We start from the raw sequence: 18,038 nt of genomic DNA on the forward strand, positions 1-18,038 counted from the left end.
TAGATAGTATACTAGGTGGTCTGTGTAATAGTCATTCATTATATGTTCTATGTTAATAAAACCTAATTTTGTTCAGGTACACAACACTCATGAAACTTGATTCCTATTTCCATACATTCTGATATCTAAGTAAATTGTGACTATCTTATCTGTATAGCTAATCATTGATTTAGGCCTGGGTAACTGTGATAAAACTATGAAACATGAAGTGAATACTTCTAAGGGCTCCCTAGAAATAAGTCTGCTTTTAAAAAGAAACACAGAAAGAGATAGCACTCTTTTATCACTGGACTATAATGTGTCTGGATGATGCCTGGAATTTTAATAGCCACACTGGGATGACTAGACAATTAGCCTATGGACCAAGCTGGCATGCTGAAAATAGCAGAGCACAAAAAATATGAAGACTCTTCAGTCGTTTTTTTTTTTTTTGGGGGGGGGGAGGGGGTGAATTAACCAATTGTGAAGACTCCTCTCTCTCTCCTTCTTATAGGATTAGAAAAAGTTACGTCTTATTTATTTAATTTTTAATTTTTAATGGTTATTTTTGGGAGAGACAGAGCACAAGCAAGGGAGGGGCAGAGAGAGAGAGAGAGAGAGAGAGAGAGAGAGAGACAGAATCTGAAGCAGGCTTTAGGATCCGAGCTGTCAGCACAGAGCCTGGTTCAGGGCTCAAATCCCGAACCATGAGATCATGACCTGAGCCGAAGTCAAATGCTTAACGGACTGAGCCATGCAGTTGTCCCAAACGTTACTATTTTAGATAGTTTAATTGATATTGCTTTTTACTTTTGAAAACAAAATAATTCCAGGTCTGGGGAACAAAGGCATGTTTTACTGGAATGAGAATGATTAAGGGATCCATGGTTCCTCACACAATCCCTGACAAACACAGGACCTCTCCAACAAAGAGGAGGCAAAGACATGCTATATAGCAACACAGGTATGTAATGTAAATCATCCTTTTAGGTTTCTACTAAAGGACCTGCAGGGATTTATCATAGTCTGTGCTTTGAGGAAAGAGAAAGCCCAGAGCTAACTACCCTGCGTTATTAGACAGCCGCTCTGATTGGCACAACATTAATTGTTTAGAACCCAAAAGAGCACAAGTTCACCAATCAGTGTGGAGGCTTGTAGGTTGGAGTAATAAATGGGATTTTGCCCCAAATTTGCCTCCTTGAACCCAGTGAAATCCCTAAACCGTCCTGTGTTTATTCTATCAGTTCTCACATATGCATTTGGAAGCAAGCAGCAAAAACTTTCACTACTCCTTTTGTTTAGGAAGTAAGTACTATTTTGGCAGAAAGAACTAACTAAAAGACTCTGAGGCTAGTATTTCTCCCATCCAAACAATCAATAAAAATCAGTATTATTTCTCTGGGTGAAGTATACAATTCATACAGACATCTAAGACTATAAACACACAGGATGGTAATTACTATTGCATCCTCATTCAATTTTCCTGTTTGGTCAGTGAAGAAGTGCGTATGTCATGACAAAGGACACAAGATTAGCACATGTTTAACTGATTGGTAACTCTAATTACAGTTAGAGTTTCACATATGGTTTCCTTCCTTGAGCTAAAACAGTAGCTTATGGCTTATAGTATATAGATATTAATCTAATAAACACTTTGTTTTCTCCAGCCCCCCCAAAAAAACAGGATATGTTTTTACCTCAAAGTAAGAGAATGCCACTTTACTACCTTCCTTTATTGTCATACTAGCCTCTCATTGCTGTCAAAATATAATAGACAGGGTCCTTAGTTATATAATCATTTGACAGAACATAGGCTATTCTATTACTTGATGACATCATATTATTATGACCAAGTTACCAAGGATTAGAAGGTATTCTAGATATCAGTTAAACACACACATTAGTACGAAATACTTCTGCATACAATTTCAGTGAAGTTTCTGGGAATCCATTGATATTGGCCAAGGTAGGGTAATACTTTCCTAAGAAGACAATAGTTGTGTCCCCCGACATTAGCCAAGAGGCAAAATACTTGAGCATGTTTATATTTCAGAAGCCATAAACAGCATGTTTAAGTGACAGGGCTCTAACCCATTAATCAGTTATCTGAAATGAATGCCACTTTTGAATAAAACTCAGAGCAAAAGAAGACGCTCTAATTTCTGATGGTGACAGTGTAAGGATCTCTGCTACTGAGCAGATGCAATAGTATGCACAGTGTCTGTGACACATTGGGATAGAACACGCAGAAAGGAGCAAGTCCAGGGGCATGTGGGTGGCTCAGCCAGTTAGGAGTCTGACTCTTGGTTTCAGTTCAGGTCATGATCTCATGGTTCATGGGGTCAGGCCCCACATCAGGCTCCTTCTCCTTGCTGACGGCATGGAGCCTGTTTGGGATTCTCTCTTTCCCTCTCTCTCTTTCAACATAAATAAATAAATAAATAAATAAATAAATAAATAAATAAATAAATAAAAAGGAGCAAGCCCAAGAATAAGACTCACACTGGAGACCATTGAGGTTTTGGAACAAATCTATGCCTTCTTCAGCAACTAAATCTCCTTTGATAAATAGCTCTTGGCCTGTACTAGAATTTGATGAAGTCCAACTATCAAAGCATAAGACAGCAGATGACACTGTAACCTTACTGAACTAGGTATTTTCTACTTTGATCAAAAATTAGGAGTGATCAGGAGAGGACTCCATTATCATACAGAAGTGGAATCAACTGAACCAACTGTATAAGCAAACTGCGCACATTCTCAGTGCCACCGTCTTAACACACTACAATATGCCTTCTTCAATACTCAACTCTGATGTCATGGAAAGTAGTCAGTTAACAAGAAGGAAAACGTTAGCATCAGTTTTACAAAAAAAAATTGCAGGAGGCTAATTTTAGTATGAGGAAATTTTATCAGTGTATCTCATTGTCCAAATCTTTCTGGAAAGGGTGTTGGCCTGAATTAAAAATTCTACAGTAATTCATTGACAATTGGTGTGGACAGATGTCTGGGGAGATGTGGAAAGCGAGACTCCAGGTTTAGTAACAAGACAGTTTGGGGAAGAAGGAATGTGGAAGGACCTCCCAGAGTAGCCCTGAGAACATGAGGACATCTAGATTATATCTGAATGCAAATTTTTAAGAGTCATTTGAACACTAACAGAAGGGAGAAAACTATTAATAATCAGGTTGACAAGATGACCTTTGTGTGGGTCAGTCACCTTCATTCTTTAGCCTGTGTTGGGCCTATTGTATGGGGTTGTAGACCATTTGGCCATGGAAGCAGACATAGAGGCTATGCAGATCCTCAACAACATGAACTTTCTCTCACCAATGCTCACACGACTACCACTGATGAATGCCAAACTTGCTAACTATACATACCAACATGAAGATCATATTCCATGGTGATAAAGTAATTACCCAACAGTAGTGATCTGAATCTTCTTGCTACTTGATGAAAAGGAAAGGATGCAGTTTGGAGGGTGATTTAACCTATTAAAGGTAAATATTCTTGGTCCTCTTCAAGAGAAGAGACTACTATGGACAAAACACAGATGACACTATGGGCTGTCTTTTTACACAGCATAGACTGCCTGGGTTAACATCCTGGTTCTAATACTTATTAGCTGTGTGAATTTGGGCAACTCATGTAACCTTTGGTAAATCTAATTTCCTCAACTATAAAATAAGAGGAGAAATCTATATTCCAGGACTGTTATGAAAATTAAGTGACTTAGTATATATATGACACAAGACAGTAACTGATACCATAGTGAGTACCATATAAAAAATGGTTAAATAGAATAGAAAAATGTATTATGTAGGGGTGCCTGGATGGCTCAGTCGGTTAAGCCTCCGACTTCAGCTCAGGTCACGATCTCACGATCCGTGAGTTCGAGCCCCGCGTCGGGCTCTGGGCTGATGGCTCAGAGCCTGGAGCCTGCTTCAGATTCTGTGTCTCCCTCTCTCTCTCCCTGACCCTTCCCCGTTCATGCTCTGTCTCTGTCTGTCTCAAAAATAAATAAACGTTAAAAAAATTTAAAAAAAAAAGAAAAATGTATTATGTAGAGGTAGAAAAACTAATGGAAGACTGATAATTGTGAAACTTATTTCACAATTAAGTATTTGGGCCATATAAATGGCTAAAAAGCATAAAATGTGTGGTCTTAGCTGCAGATGAAACATGAATATCTAGAGGGTGAAGAATTAATAAGCACCAATTATATCATCATAACCAGGTGCTGAAATGAGGTCTATAATAACTCTATCCATGTTCTTTTCCCTATATTATGTGCACAAAATTAAATCCTAACTTGTTTTTACTTTCTTCCATGTTTATCTCATTTTTGTATATTACATGTGTGGGTGAGGGTTAACTTTTCAATGTAGTTCACAATTTATAATGAGATTGATCAACACACGACAAAATAAACAACACCACTCAGCAATACTATACTTGATACCAAATGAGTGGATGAAAGTCTGAGCTATTTCTTTCTGGGGGAAATGGTTTAATGAGAGATAGTTAAAATATCTAAACTCAGGATCAGTGTTTAGAACAGTGGATGTAGCTGATGTATGATCAAAGTGCTACAATATTGTGGACACTAGTGAACATCCATCTTCTGAGATTCCCTTTTCCTTTTAGGATAATCTCCCTATTGTGTGAGTCCTGGAGAGAAGTAGGTTCAGTGTTCCATAGGTTTCCAAGGCAAAGGGACAATACATCTGAGGACACAGTCTTACCTCACAGGTTTAGGCCCTCAATCTCCAACTCAAATTTTTGAATTTTGATGAAGTAAAGCAAAGATCCAGTTTCACTGGAAAATCAGTCAAGGCAGATGTGAAAATGTGAAAGGTCCTGCAGTGTCTGTGACACAAGGAGAGGGACTGTGATGTCAGTGCAGCATCCTAACCAGACTGCTGGGGCTTTGGTAGTGGTCTCTGTTCCCCATCATTATTGCCATTTTTCTGAACCCTAGATCTCCAATTCATTCAGTAGGACTCATTATTTTGCAAGCAATCAAGAAACCTATTATGTGTTTAGACATATGCTGATATGTACCTGTAAACATGCACATATAACAATAAAAGGAGAGTATTTGTATAATATTTCTAGAAAGTTGTGAAAATCTACATATCCAATTACTAATAGTGGTTAACTCAGGGTGATATAATTTTGTGGTTGACGCTTGCAGTATATACTTTAATATATTTTGTGCCCCCCTTATAAAGCTTAAAAAATAGAGCTTGTTTTTTTTTTTCCTAATCGTAATTTTATCATCCAATCTATAAGCTTAATTTTCTCAAAGGATATAAAACAACAAAGAAGTAGGTATGAAAGGATTCACCTGATAATGTTGTGCCTATTTCTGCATTGTAAGTTAACTCACTTCATTGGAGTGGGGAGCCAAAAAGATAAGAGTATGAGATTATGAGTATTAGGAAAAAATATTGTGAATTGGAAAGAGGGATGAGGGGATATACGTAACCAATAAAAATTGGTTTTTTGAAGGGCTCCTGGGTGGCTCAGTCAGTTAAGCTTCCGACTTTGGCTCAGGTCATGATCTCGCCGTCCGTGAGTTTGAGCCCCACGTCGGGCTCTGTGCTGACAGCTCAGAGCCTGGAGTCTGTTTCAGATTCTGTGTCTCCCTCTCTCTCTTACCCTCCCCCATTCATGCTCTGTCTCAAAAATTAATAAACGTTAAAAATTAGTTTAAAAAATTGGTTTTTTGTTTGTTTTTTAAGTTACATTTCTTTGGGCTTGGTTTCGTGAGAAATAAAAGGGGATAAAGTGAAATTCAGCAGGTCCTGGCACCTGCACTGTTCTTGGATAGAGAAGAATAAGCTATTAAGCTTGTTTTTTAATGTTTATTTATTTTAGAGACAGAGAGACACAGCACAGGCAGGGGAGGGGCAAAGAGAGCCCGAGACAGAATCCAAAGCAGGCTGCAGGCTCTGAGCTGTCAGCACAGAGCCCGACGAGGGCTTGAACCCAAGAACCATGAGATCATGACCTGAGCTGAAGACGGACACTTAACCAACTGAGCCACCCAGGCGCCCCTGACAATAAGCTATTAGTAACAGTGAATGAAGGACCATGGAGCTCAATCCAAATGCCACGCTCTGCAGGAAGTTTTTACAGAATGTATCTTAGTACACCAGAAAGTACTCCTATTTTTGTTTTTCTTGTTACATTTCAGCTATGTGTACTTCAAAATATTCCCTAATGTTTAGTAGCAAAACATCCCAATTATTTGTGACCTGAGGAATCATACTCAGAAGTAGGTAGGAGTGGTAGTGGTGGAGTTAACAACCATGATTACGATGCTGTGTGTGTGTGTGTGTGTGTGTGTGTGTGTGTGTGTGTGTGTTTTCAAATGTTCTAAGAAGAGTTGAAACACAGTAGACTTATCACAGGTCCTGGGGTTTAATTATTAGTTATTCTCCTACTAGCTACAAAACTTGTGCTAGTGAACCTTATCTCTACATCTTCAATTCCTGATGTTAAAATGAGCAAAAATGACTACATTACTTAATTAAAATAAACAGTGAATGAAATAATTTATGAAAAGTATATATCCTAGTTCTTGGCACAAACTAAGTGCTCAGTCAATTTTACATAATATTGTCTTTATATAATGCTGCTGTTATTAGAATATAGGTTATATCATAGATTCAGTGATGGAATGGCCCTCAGAATGCATTTGTTCCATGCTCCCAAACATATAAATTGTAGGCACCAAGGGCAGACTGCCCTAAAATGTGCCACTTTGGCATATGGATTATTTAAAAAAAAAGTTACTTAAGGGGAACCTGCGTGGATCAGTCAGTTGAGCATCCGACTCGATTTCAGCTCAGGTCTTGACCTCACATTTGGTGGGATCAAGCCCCGCAATGGGCTCTGTGCTGATAGTTCTGATAGCTTAGAGCCTGCTTGAGATTCTCCAACTCTCCCTCTCTCCCTGCCCTCCCCTGCTCATGCTCAAGCACTCACACAATCTCTCAAAAATAAACATTTTTTTGATGTTTATTTTTGAGAGAGAGAGAGACACACAGATTGCCAGCAGGAGAGAGGCAGAGAGAGAGGGATGTATAGAATCTGAAGCACGCCCCGGGATCTGAGCTGTCAGCTCCGAGCCCAATGTGGGGCTCGAACCCCTAAACTGTGAGATCATGACCTGAGCTTAAGTCAGACACTTAACTGACTGAGCCACCCATTCACCCCTCAAAATAAACATTTACAAAAAAGAATTACCTGGGTGGCTCAGTCAATTAAGAGTCCAATTTTGGCTCAGGTCATGACCTCATAGTTTGTGAGTTTGGGGCCCACGTTTGGCTCTCTGTTGTCAGCACAGAGTCCGCTTCAGATCCTGTCTCCTCTCTCTGCCCCTCCCCAGCTCACAACTTCTCTTTCAAAACTAAACTTAAAAAAATAACATAAGGGGCGCCTGGGTGGCTCAGTCAGTTAGACGGCCAACTTCAGCTCAGGTCATAATCTCGCGGTCCGTGAGTTTGAGCCCCGCGTCGGGCTCTGTGCTGACCGCTCAGAGCCTGGAGCCTGTTTCAGATTCTGTCTCCCTCTCTCTCTGACCCTCCCCCATTCATGCTCTCTCTCTCTCTGTCTCAAAAATAAATAAACGTTAAAAAAAATAAAATAAAATTTAAATTTAAAAATGTTAAAGTTACTTAAGAGATGTTGTCCCATCTAAGAAGGATACTCAGAGCCTCCTCTGTGAAAGCAGAAAACAAATTCCCCATGGGAAAGCATCTTCCCTGTACCAGGAGGTACAAACATCCTTATCACCAGAAATGGAGAATTTGGAGCCCAGGAGGCTTTATAAACAATCCTTGTTACTTTTTACTAATTAACTGCCCCAGCCCAAATTCTATTTTGAATTCCTTACTATTTGAAGTTCCCACAGATAAGTTTTGTCTTGTCAACTTCTCACAGATTTCTTGCCTCTTTGTCTAAAAAGTATAAAAACTGCCTGCCTTGTTCATTTCTTCAGGTCTCAATTTCATTATTAGGCCTCCGTGTGCACATTATAAGACATCATTTATTTCTCCTGTTTATTGGTCTCATTTAATTCTTAGTACAGCTGCAAGACTGTTAAGGGTAGAGAAGAATTTCTCCTTCCCTTCAAAATGAAGGTGGGACGGACTCAGAGAGAATATTTACTTAAGGTCACATACAATTTTGATGGAAAAAACAATAGAATCTAATTTTCATGAAACTTAACTGAGTCTTTTCTCTATCTGGTGTAGGTCACAGCTTATCAGATCTACACACAAATACATACTCAGTACATATTTGCCCAAAGGACATGCATGTATCTTAGGTTGGGTGCTAACAAGTATTTCGACCATATTCATAAAATCTAAACAGAGATATGCTGCATTTTTCTTTTTACAGTTTCATTTTTTAAATATGTTTGGAATTGCATGTAAGTACTCATGTAAAAAAATTCATTTTTTTGTATTTGCTTGGACAAGGAATTGACATGAATATTTAATATGAAAGTATAAATTTTTAATATTAGAAAATTTTTGCTTGTTTTTTTCCTCTAAAATAGCTAAGGAAAGATATTTTTAGATACATATATACATATTTATATACTCATGTATATTTAAATCATGAATGAAAATAAAGCAGAATATTGAGAAAATGTATGCTTGGAATAATTTTGAGATAGAAGGCTTTTATATAATCTGTTATTTCTTTTGAACCAACATACGTATGATTGTCTGCTTGGAGTAATTTTAAATGGCAGTAACTCAAAACACAAAAACTTGAAGCCTAAAATCAACTGAAGTAGAGCAGTTTTCTTTTTGTATGGAAACCAAGAAGCTCTGTACAAACACCTAAAGATTATTCCTTTCCCAAGTGAAAAGGGGAATTGAGTCCATGCTAAGACTGACAGTTGTTAACAAAAGCTGATAACTCAGGTGGATTTAAAAGGAAGGCAGCAAGGAAAGGTGGGATGGAGGAGAGGTGGGGTGCGAGAAAGAGAAGAAAGAAAAAGGATTTAAGAGCCAAGAAGGGAGATCAGGCATCATCAGTACAAATTCTAAAAGTAGTATGGTTGTTATAATCTGATGCTCCTGCTGGCAAGGAAACTGTATGTTTAAGCAAAATACCAACTAAACCTAACTATTAAATAAATAGATCTAATATAGATGTATATACTATGCATATATATATGATACATATATTATATACATGTATTTGTTTTACTGGCTTTAGGGCAGCGTTCTTCAGTGTTTGCTTCACACACCAGGTGGTAGGTAGGACACTGCACATGATGTGAAGTAAAATTGACTTTCTAAGTATATATATTACTTAATCTTTATTCTGTGTTTTTATGCATGTTTCATACTGAACAAAATGTATTAAAACAATAGTTCTTGTAAAACCCTATACATAATTAAGATCACCTATTGGGGTATGTGCATGAAACTGTTTAAATAATAGTATATGTGTTATTGGGGGATTACCAGTCTAAAATTCAAGCTAGGGTTAGCAAACTAGCTAGTGGCCCAAATGTTGTCTAACACCTGTATTTTTAAATCAACTTTTATTGGAACACAGCCACAGTTACACAGTATCTATAAATGTTTTTCACTAGAACAGAACACTTAAGTTGTTGGAACAGAAACCTTACGTCTTGAAAAGCCTATTTTTTTTTTTCCTGTAACCATTTACAGAAAATGTTTACCATTCTCTTTGCTAGAGAAAACTGACAAGAATTCAAGTCACAATTGTTTGTGAATAAGAAGAGAAACTTAATATCTCTTAAGGACATGGTTCCAGAGTTTATAAATAGTTGTTACACTTTGGAATTTTCTGTTGATAGAGAAAGGTGCCAGTGTATCACTTTTTTTTTAACCATAAATGCTCATGTACACTTTATATCTGTTTCCTCAAATTAGGCCTTCTCTCCATTGCTAAAGAAGGTAAATGACCTTGGCAAAGTTACTTACACTCTGAGACTTGGTTTACTTATATAAAAATAATTAAAATAGAGACTCTAATATCTTATATGGTTCTGTAAGTGTTATGCCTGCCTGTGTTCCATATTTGGGAAATGAGCCCTCAGTAAATGATAATTGCTTCTCTTCCCACATACTTTGGCAGGATCTGACTCTATAAAGTATAAAGAGATTTGACTCTATAAAGTAACAACTATACACAAGTTTGTATTGATCTTTGACAAAATATATATGTGTATGTATAACCATACACATTCGCATGCTTATACACACTATATATCTAAAAAAACAATAAATATAAATATAAGCAAAATATAAACAATTACTGACTTAATTACATTAAATGAGAGCAGAAATATAAATAAAGGAACAGGCAAATGGATGTTTGAGGGGTGTTAACTGATTGATGGAATTTAGCTAGGATTGTGTCAGTGATCTCATTGTTAGACCATGGCAGCTAAACTCAGTGTGGACTTAAGATCCGAGTGGGATCAGTATTTCATAGTTGGAGAAACAAAAACGTTTTGGATGTCTTTAAATAGGAGAGTTCTAGTGGTGTATGCTTCATTTTAATCATTTTTTTTTTACCTTTTACATATTTTGAATTTTGTCAATAAAAATCTATGTTTTTAATGGAAGGACCACAGTTTTCTACTTTTATAGTCCTAATACATAGCTAAGTGCCTAGAAAATATTAAGTTTGTATTTATAGGATAAGTGAAAAAGAAGCAGCATTGAAATTACATGCTAATGGGAAAGAGTAGGTGACAATGAACAACATAGATCCCTCATAATTACTACAAATTACTGAAATCATGTGTTGTATTGATAGATTTATCTAATATTTATCATTTAATATTGAATGCTATACAAATCTCAGTAACTAGAATTTACTCAAAATACAATATAAAATATCCGTTCTTAGAATTCTTAAGACTTGGTTCTGGAAGTGAGCATCTACATTATTCAATATTTTTAAAATCAGAATTTGTGAGATTTTAATCTAAAAATTTTAGGAAAGAAAAGAACTTTAATACCCAAAAACTTCTCATATGACTGAAGGGTCCAAGTAATAGAGTACTTGAGTCAGTGGTGATATTCAGAGTCATGCCCTGTCTTCTTTGACATGCTGGATTTATTCAGGCCAATGTAAAGAACAGTAAGGTAAAAAGACAGAAGCTATAAAGGCTGGGTAGAAAGTTCTCAGCAGGAAGGCATGAAGTCAACTATATGAAAGAAAATCGAGACTCCTAAACAAAGACAAGGCAAGTCATAAAAGCCAATCTTTAGGCCTGTGCTGGTTACTCAAACCTGGCAATGGTTAGCAGACAGCTGCAGTTAATATACCAGCGTGCCAACTACAGAACCATTTTCAGCGCCACCTCTGTGGGGGTAGGGCATCTCATTTAGGGTAGTGGGAGGTGAGGCAGAAGCTACAGTCTGATCCTTGTCAGCACCAGCACAAGGGAGGAAAAAAGATTAGCAAGATATTAATCTACTTGTGTTTAGAGGAAGACTAAATCCCAGTGTTATAGAAATTATGTAGCAAGGCATGGAAATTAGTTTCCTATTTTTAATATTTGCTATTTGGAAATTACTTTAGTGTTAAAGAGATTATAATACACCCCACCCCCCGCCCCCGGCAATATATTTAGTTTCTCAATTTAACACCACTTTGTTCTCCCTCAAATCATCATCAAATTTCCAATCTTTACACCTGTACATAAAGCACAGCAGAAAGGGGTATTATCACAGCCTTGGTATCCGGGACCATTTATAAATAAAATTGCTCTCAGGTTTTCTCTAATGCTAAGTTTTCACAAAGTGGATCCAAACTTTAAGGTAAAGAATCAGACCCTAACGTAAGTGTTGAAGCAACTTTAGTAAATGAATGATGTTAATAGAAAATACACTAAGTTCTCTTGAAACTCATTGCAGAAATTAAGCCCTTAAAAACACACTAAATACTCTGTTAACATTTCAATGGAGTTTTTATAAAATAAATTCATTTCAGGTAATTGGGCTCTTGAAAGTAGTATTAATTGATCATATAGATACGGAATGTAGGAGTCTCAAAACTAAGTGCACATGAGTTATCAGAGGAGTTTACAGATGTTTGGACTCCATGTCAAGGGGTTCTGATTTGTAGTTTGCAGATACAGTTTGGAAAACTATTTTTAAACAAGTCACTGAGATCGTTACTCGGCTGAACACCAAACAAACCGGAGGTGAAAGAAAAAATGTAACTGAAAGGGCTTAGGGCTGACATTGCTTGGACAGAAGAAACAGAACATGGAGGGTCAGAGGGAGGAGGAGTTCCTTTTGATTAGGAACTGCCAAAATCGTGTTTGAAGAAAGCCACATTTTGTACCCACAGGAGAATTAAAGAGAGTGGGAGATCATGAGAAAGCTTTTATCTTGAGCAATACTGATGAAGTGACATAGTGGTGATGAGTGAAACTAGCAGAGAGAATATCATGCCATAAAATAGAAAATTCCCCCAGTATGCCAGAAAAAAGAAAATAATGTATTCAGACATTCAACTAATTAGATTATTCTTCTAAAAACTTTTGGTTTTAAAATGTTATCAGATTATCCTGGAAAATTACCTTTAACTTGGCTCGTAAGTAGAAAGAATATAATCTAAAGGCAATCCTAAATGTCCTCCCAAGATGGTTAAAAGTAAGCCCTATTTTTCTGTCCCCATGGATAAAAAATAAATGAAACAACCCAGCCCCATTTGACTCCACACCCAAAAACTGACTGCTTCATCATTTTCCCTGCAATGGGACACATATGCCATCCACAACAAACTACTAATGTGCTCTATGATATTTTGCAAATAAAACAATGTATTTTTACTTGTGAGTACCATCTGCAGGATTTCAAGCATGCAAAATATTTTGATGCTTCAGGGAATTTTATATAATTGATGCTATATTTTTCTGAGAATGGTTCAAATGACTGATTATGAAATATCTGCCCAGTTGCACTTACATTAACTCTTGAAAATAATCCCCACTCTCTGACCCCAGTTTGGGCAGTCAACCCACTTCTTCACCAGTGCCCTCTGACTTCCCCAAATGCCTATCATTTCTTAGGAAAACAGAACCCCCTAGGCTCAAGGTAATGGAAGAGGATTTCCTTCCAGAAGTATTTGGTTATTTTTCATTAATCGTAAACACAGAGAAATAGGAAGCTTCCTTCATGCAGAAGCTAGTATCTATCATCACCACCGTCCCCTTCTTTCTGTTGTCATGAGAACTCTCTAGGCAAGGCCAGATCTTCCTGCCAGGCTGCTGCTCTTGAACAGGAAGCCTCCAAATCATCCCGGACTTACCAGAACCATCTGGTGCTTGTGAAGTTATCTTGGAGCATTAAAAGGGGAGCTTCTAGGGCCTTTCTGTGGAGCTGAGGCCTCAGGCCGGGAAATGAAACTGCTTTGCTTTTTCACTGAACCAGCTGAGATACCTGCCTGTAGGTGATGTACATCACACTTTTTAAAAGAGGCAGCTCCACGTGATGAAGCTACATCCTGCTACATCAGCCCCCAGCAAGAAGTGCCAGAAAACGAAATCACACAAGGGTAGCAGCAGCCCACGTGATTCGCAATCAGCATTGAGGACTTTTCTCATATGGAAGAACTTGTGAACAAGTCAGATGAGCTGGGCTGCCAAATTGAGAGCAGTGAAATGGGGAAAAATTTTAAAGGGCTTCTGATAAGCTACACCCCACTTCAGAATCTCCTATTTTCAGTCTGATCTCTATATTAACCACAGAAATTATCTTTTGGATTTTACAGTATACTTTTTGGAAACAATGGCTGTAGAGTGAAACGCTCTTCAGTGCTTTTTCTCTTCAATACCAACACATTTAGCAGCCATATCCCCATTCATTTTACCATATCTTGGCTTGGGTTGTGAATAAATACAGACACATATGACCACTAGACTATACGCTTACTAAGGGCCAGGAATACATTTCAAAATTAGAATCCAAATTATGTAAGATGCGATGGTAAATGCTCAGATGCATACAGAACAAGTAGAGATGCCAGTTGTTGCTTTTATAAGCATTTAACATAGTTTATCTCATTTCATCATTTTTTCTTCTCAAAATTGCAGGTGTTTTATTTAAATAGACCTTTTATATAAATATGTAGTTTATTTTTTTTAATTTTATTTAAATCCAAGTTAGTTAAGATACACTGCAATAATGATTCAGGAGTAGAATTTAGTGATTCATCACTTACATATAACACCCAGTGCTCATCCCAACAAGTGCCCTTCTTAATACCCATCACCCATTTAACCCACCCCCCCATCAAACACCCTTCCAGCAACCCTCAGTTTGTTCTTTGTATTTAAGAGTCTCTTATTGTTTGCCTCCCTCTGTTTTTTTTTATTTTTCCTTCCCTTCCCCTGTGTTCATCTGTTTTCTTTCTTAAATTCCACTATGAGTGAAATCTTATGATATTTATCTTTCTGACTTATTTCACTTAGCACTCTCCAGTTCCATCTACATTGTTGCAAATGGCAAGATTTCATTCATTTTGATCACTGAGTAATATTCCATTTTGTATATATATATATATACCATAACTTCTTTATCCATTTGTCAGTCAATGGACATGTTGGCTCTTTTCATAATTTGGCTATTGTTGATAGTGCTGCTATAAACATTGGGGTGCATATGCCCTTTTGAATCACCACTCATTATTTTGTCTATTCAAGAAGTGAATCCTGAGAAGACAGATGCTTAGAAAAATAAATCTAGTGGCAGATCCAAGCTTTGAAATTTGGAACTCTGATTCTAGGAGCTATGATCTCAACTAATGTTTCTGTCTTTTTAGTAATCTATGTTAAAGACATTAAGAAAATCCATCACATAGAACAGATAACATATCAAATTTATCTTCATATCTTCATTTGCTTCAGCAGAACAATCTTTTTCTTTTTTTTAATTTTTTTTAATGTTTTTACTTATTTTTGACAGAGAGAGACAGAGCATGAGCGGGGGAGGGTCAAAGAGAGAGGGAGACACAGAATCGGAAGCAGGCTCCAGGCTCTGAGCTGTCAGCACAGAGCCAGATGCGGGGCTTGAACTCACAGACCATGAGATCATGACCTGAGCAGAAATCGGACGCTTAATCAACTGAGCCACCCAGGTGCCCCAGACCAATCTTTCTCAAAATGGCGCTCATGTAAACAGAACTGATACATGCATGTGCTTACTTCTTTTTCTTGTAAGAAACCATGTTATAAAGCTCATTGATCTTCAAGTTTCTCAAATACTAAAAAAAAAAAAAAAATTAATTGCCTTGATAAACTACTGAATAGGTCTCTGAAAATCAAACAATGCAGGTCTTAATTCTAATCAATAATCTGTTTATCAGAGCATCCAAGATATTTTCTAAGTTGAGTCAAAGATATGTCTGAGCATGTCCAAATACCTGAAAAACAGAATGTGTTTATGTATTTGGAGGATGGTCACTTAAAGAGGAGAGTGTTTGGTGAACTTCTGGGAAGATTTGCAATGGAGGAAGCAGCTGTAGTTATTGGGAAAAGTGGTCCCCTGCACTACTCACAGTGACTTCCACCTGATCCCAAAGGATCAGCTTGTACAGGTGTAATCCACCACAGCTATTTTCATAAGGAGGGATTCAGAAAAGAAACATACCTGGATTATAATAAAAACAGAAAGAGATGAAATAATGAACCCAGGAACCAAGTTAAAGAAAAAAAATCAAATTGGGAAGGTTATGATCAACAATGTTAATTTTTGATGTTTTTTCATAAAAACAGTTGATTGATTTTACATGCACTGGTTTGGTTAAACTAGAACCAAAAAAAAAAAAGGCAAAAAATATTCTCTTGTTAGATGTAATATATGCAAATCAAACTGTATTGCTATTATTTATCCTGACTGAAGGATAAGAGGAGGATAGGATAATTGAAGGAAAAGGAGGAGGAGAAGATGATTAAAAAAAAAAAAAAAAAGATGAGGGAAGAAGGGAAAAAAATCCATAGGCTTAATATAAGGAATTGTTTGGATTATTCAAGATTTCAAGAAGCACATTTGGCTCAGATGTGATTATGAAGCTGTTGACAGGCATTTTGATATTTCAGTTCATGATCTTCAGCGATCAATATCAGAGTGAAAGATATACTAGCTGGATGCTAATTTACAAGCTGCCTCTTGTCTAGTTGATGCTCCACCCATGATTACCAAGCTTCTTACAACCAAATCGAAATCTTCAAATACTTTTTCTGAACACAGCAACACATTGAAACTATAGGTGGTTACCTTTTAAAGCTTAATGTAGTAAAGTCAGACAAGAGTATGGTTTCCCCGGGGAATAAAATTTGTCCAGAACCCAGCTCAGCTTCTAATCAAGATCAGCCATCAATGTAATGTGAAAATAAGCACACACAGACAGATGGCATCTGTAAACAAGCCCTCGAGCCAGAGCAGGCTATGCTGTCAGCTCTCACACGTTAAGTTAGCCAGACAACCCAAACCAACAAACACCAGCCAGCCATACCCATCCCTACCCACCAAATGACTTAATATTTAACTCTGGAACATAAAGGTATCATTGGGATATATTTAACTCTTCAGTATATTAAAAGCTGATTCTTAACCTTTCTTTGTAGATACCCTTTTTTAAAATTTATTTTGAGGGAGAGGGACAGAGGGAGAGGGAGAGAGGGAGGTGGGAGGAGGGACAGAGAGAGAGGGAGAGACAGAATCCCAAGTGGCCTCCATGCTGTGAGCACAGAGCAGGATGCAGGGCTCCATCCCACAAACCATGAATGAGATCATGACCTGAGCTGAGATCAAGAGTCAGACACTTAACCGACTGAGCCACCCAGGCATCCCTGTAGATACCCAAATTTTAATCTTTCCAGTGATTCTTTGTAGGAATCAGATGCAACATAAGTCTTGAGACTTAGTGAAGATCCAGGGTAATGCTGCAGGCAGGAAAGAACATGGACTCACAGTATGGATAAAATGAAATTAGCATGCAATTGGAAGTTGTTGTTGTTATTGCTAATATTATTATTATTGGCATTGTTATTATCCTGGCTTGCCACTCAGTTTACTGACCGAATTATGACTAAAACATCAAACACACAGGGCTTACCAGTGTTTTCTAGAGTCATGATACATTTCTGAAAATTCATAAATAAAATAATAATTAAATGAATGGGGGGGAGGGAAGATTTAATCCTCAGCAAAACCCTTTGGAGAAAGTTTACATATACAAAAATACAGTATTTAAAAGATGTGTCTTTGTGATCAAAGAGGCCTTACATGCCATCTGCTAACTATGTGAATAAGTTAACTTATATAACTTATATAACTATGTAAATAAGTTAACCTTTCTAACTTCAGGACCTTCATCTGTAAATTGATGCTCGCAACACATATCCCATAGCTTATTTTAGATTAAAATACAATGCTGTAGTTACACAATTTAGCATGTAGTAAACATTGAAGTACTGGTCTCTTATTTTACTAGGACTATAAGCAAAAGTGGGGTCAGTATAAGAGATCCCTCTGAAGCAGCTTTGAGCAAAATTGATCTGGCTCCCATTATTGCAGCATCCTCCCACTGACTAGGAGATTAAAAGTTTAAAGTGAAATGCTCTTTCCAGGTAAGCCCTAGCATGGCTACTTCGACGTCGGCATACTTCTACGTGTTCCACAGAGTCAGTGGGGGATCAACCATATATTTTAGGATATACACAATGAAGAATTGAACATATTGTCCCTTTCTGCTTCAGTTGAAGTTAAAACATTTTCTGCATGGCCTAAAGATTCATAGTTTTTTTTTTTTTTTAATTTTTTTTTAACGTTTATTTTATTTTTGAGACAGAGAGAGACAGAGCATGAACGGGGGAGGGTCAGAGAGAGAGGGAGACACAGAATCGGAAGCAGGCTCCAGGCTCTGAGCTGTCAGCACAGAGTCCGACGCGGGGCTCGAACTCTCGGACCGCGAGATCATGACCTCAGCCAAAGTTGGCCGCTCAACCGACTGAGCCACCCAGGCGCCTCTAG

This window comes from Panthera leo, chromosome D4, assembly GCF_018350215.1.
Source record: "Panthera leo isolate Ple1 chromosome D4, P.leo_Ple1_pat1.1, whole genome shotgun sequence".
In the NCBI taxonomy this organism is placed as follows: Eukaryota; Metazoa; Chordata; class Mammalia; order Carnivora; family Felidae; genus Panthera; species Panthera leo.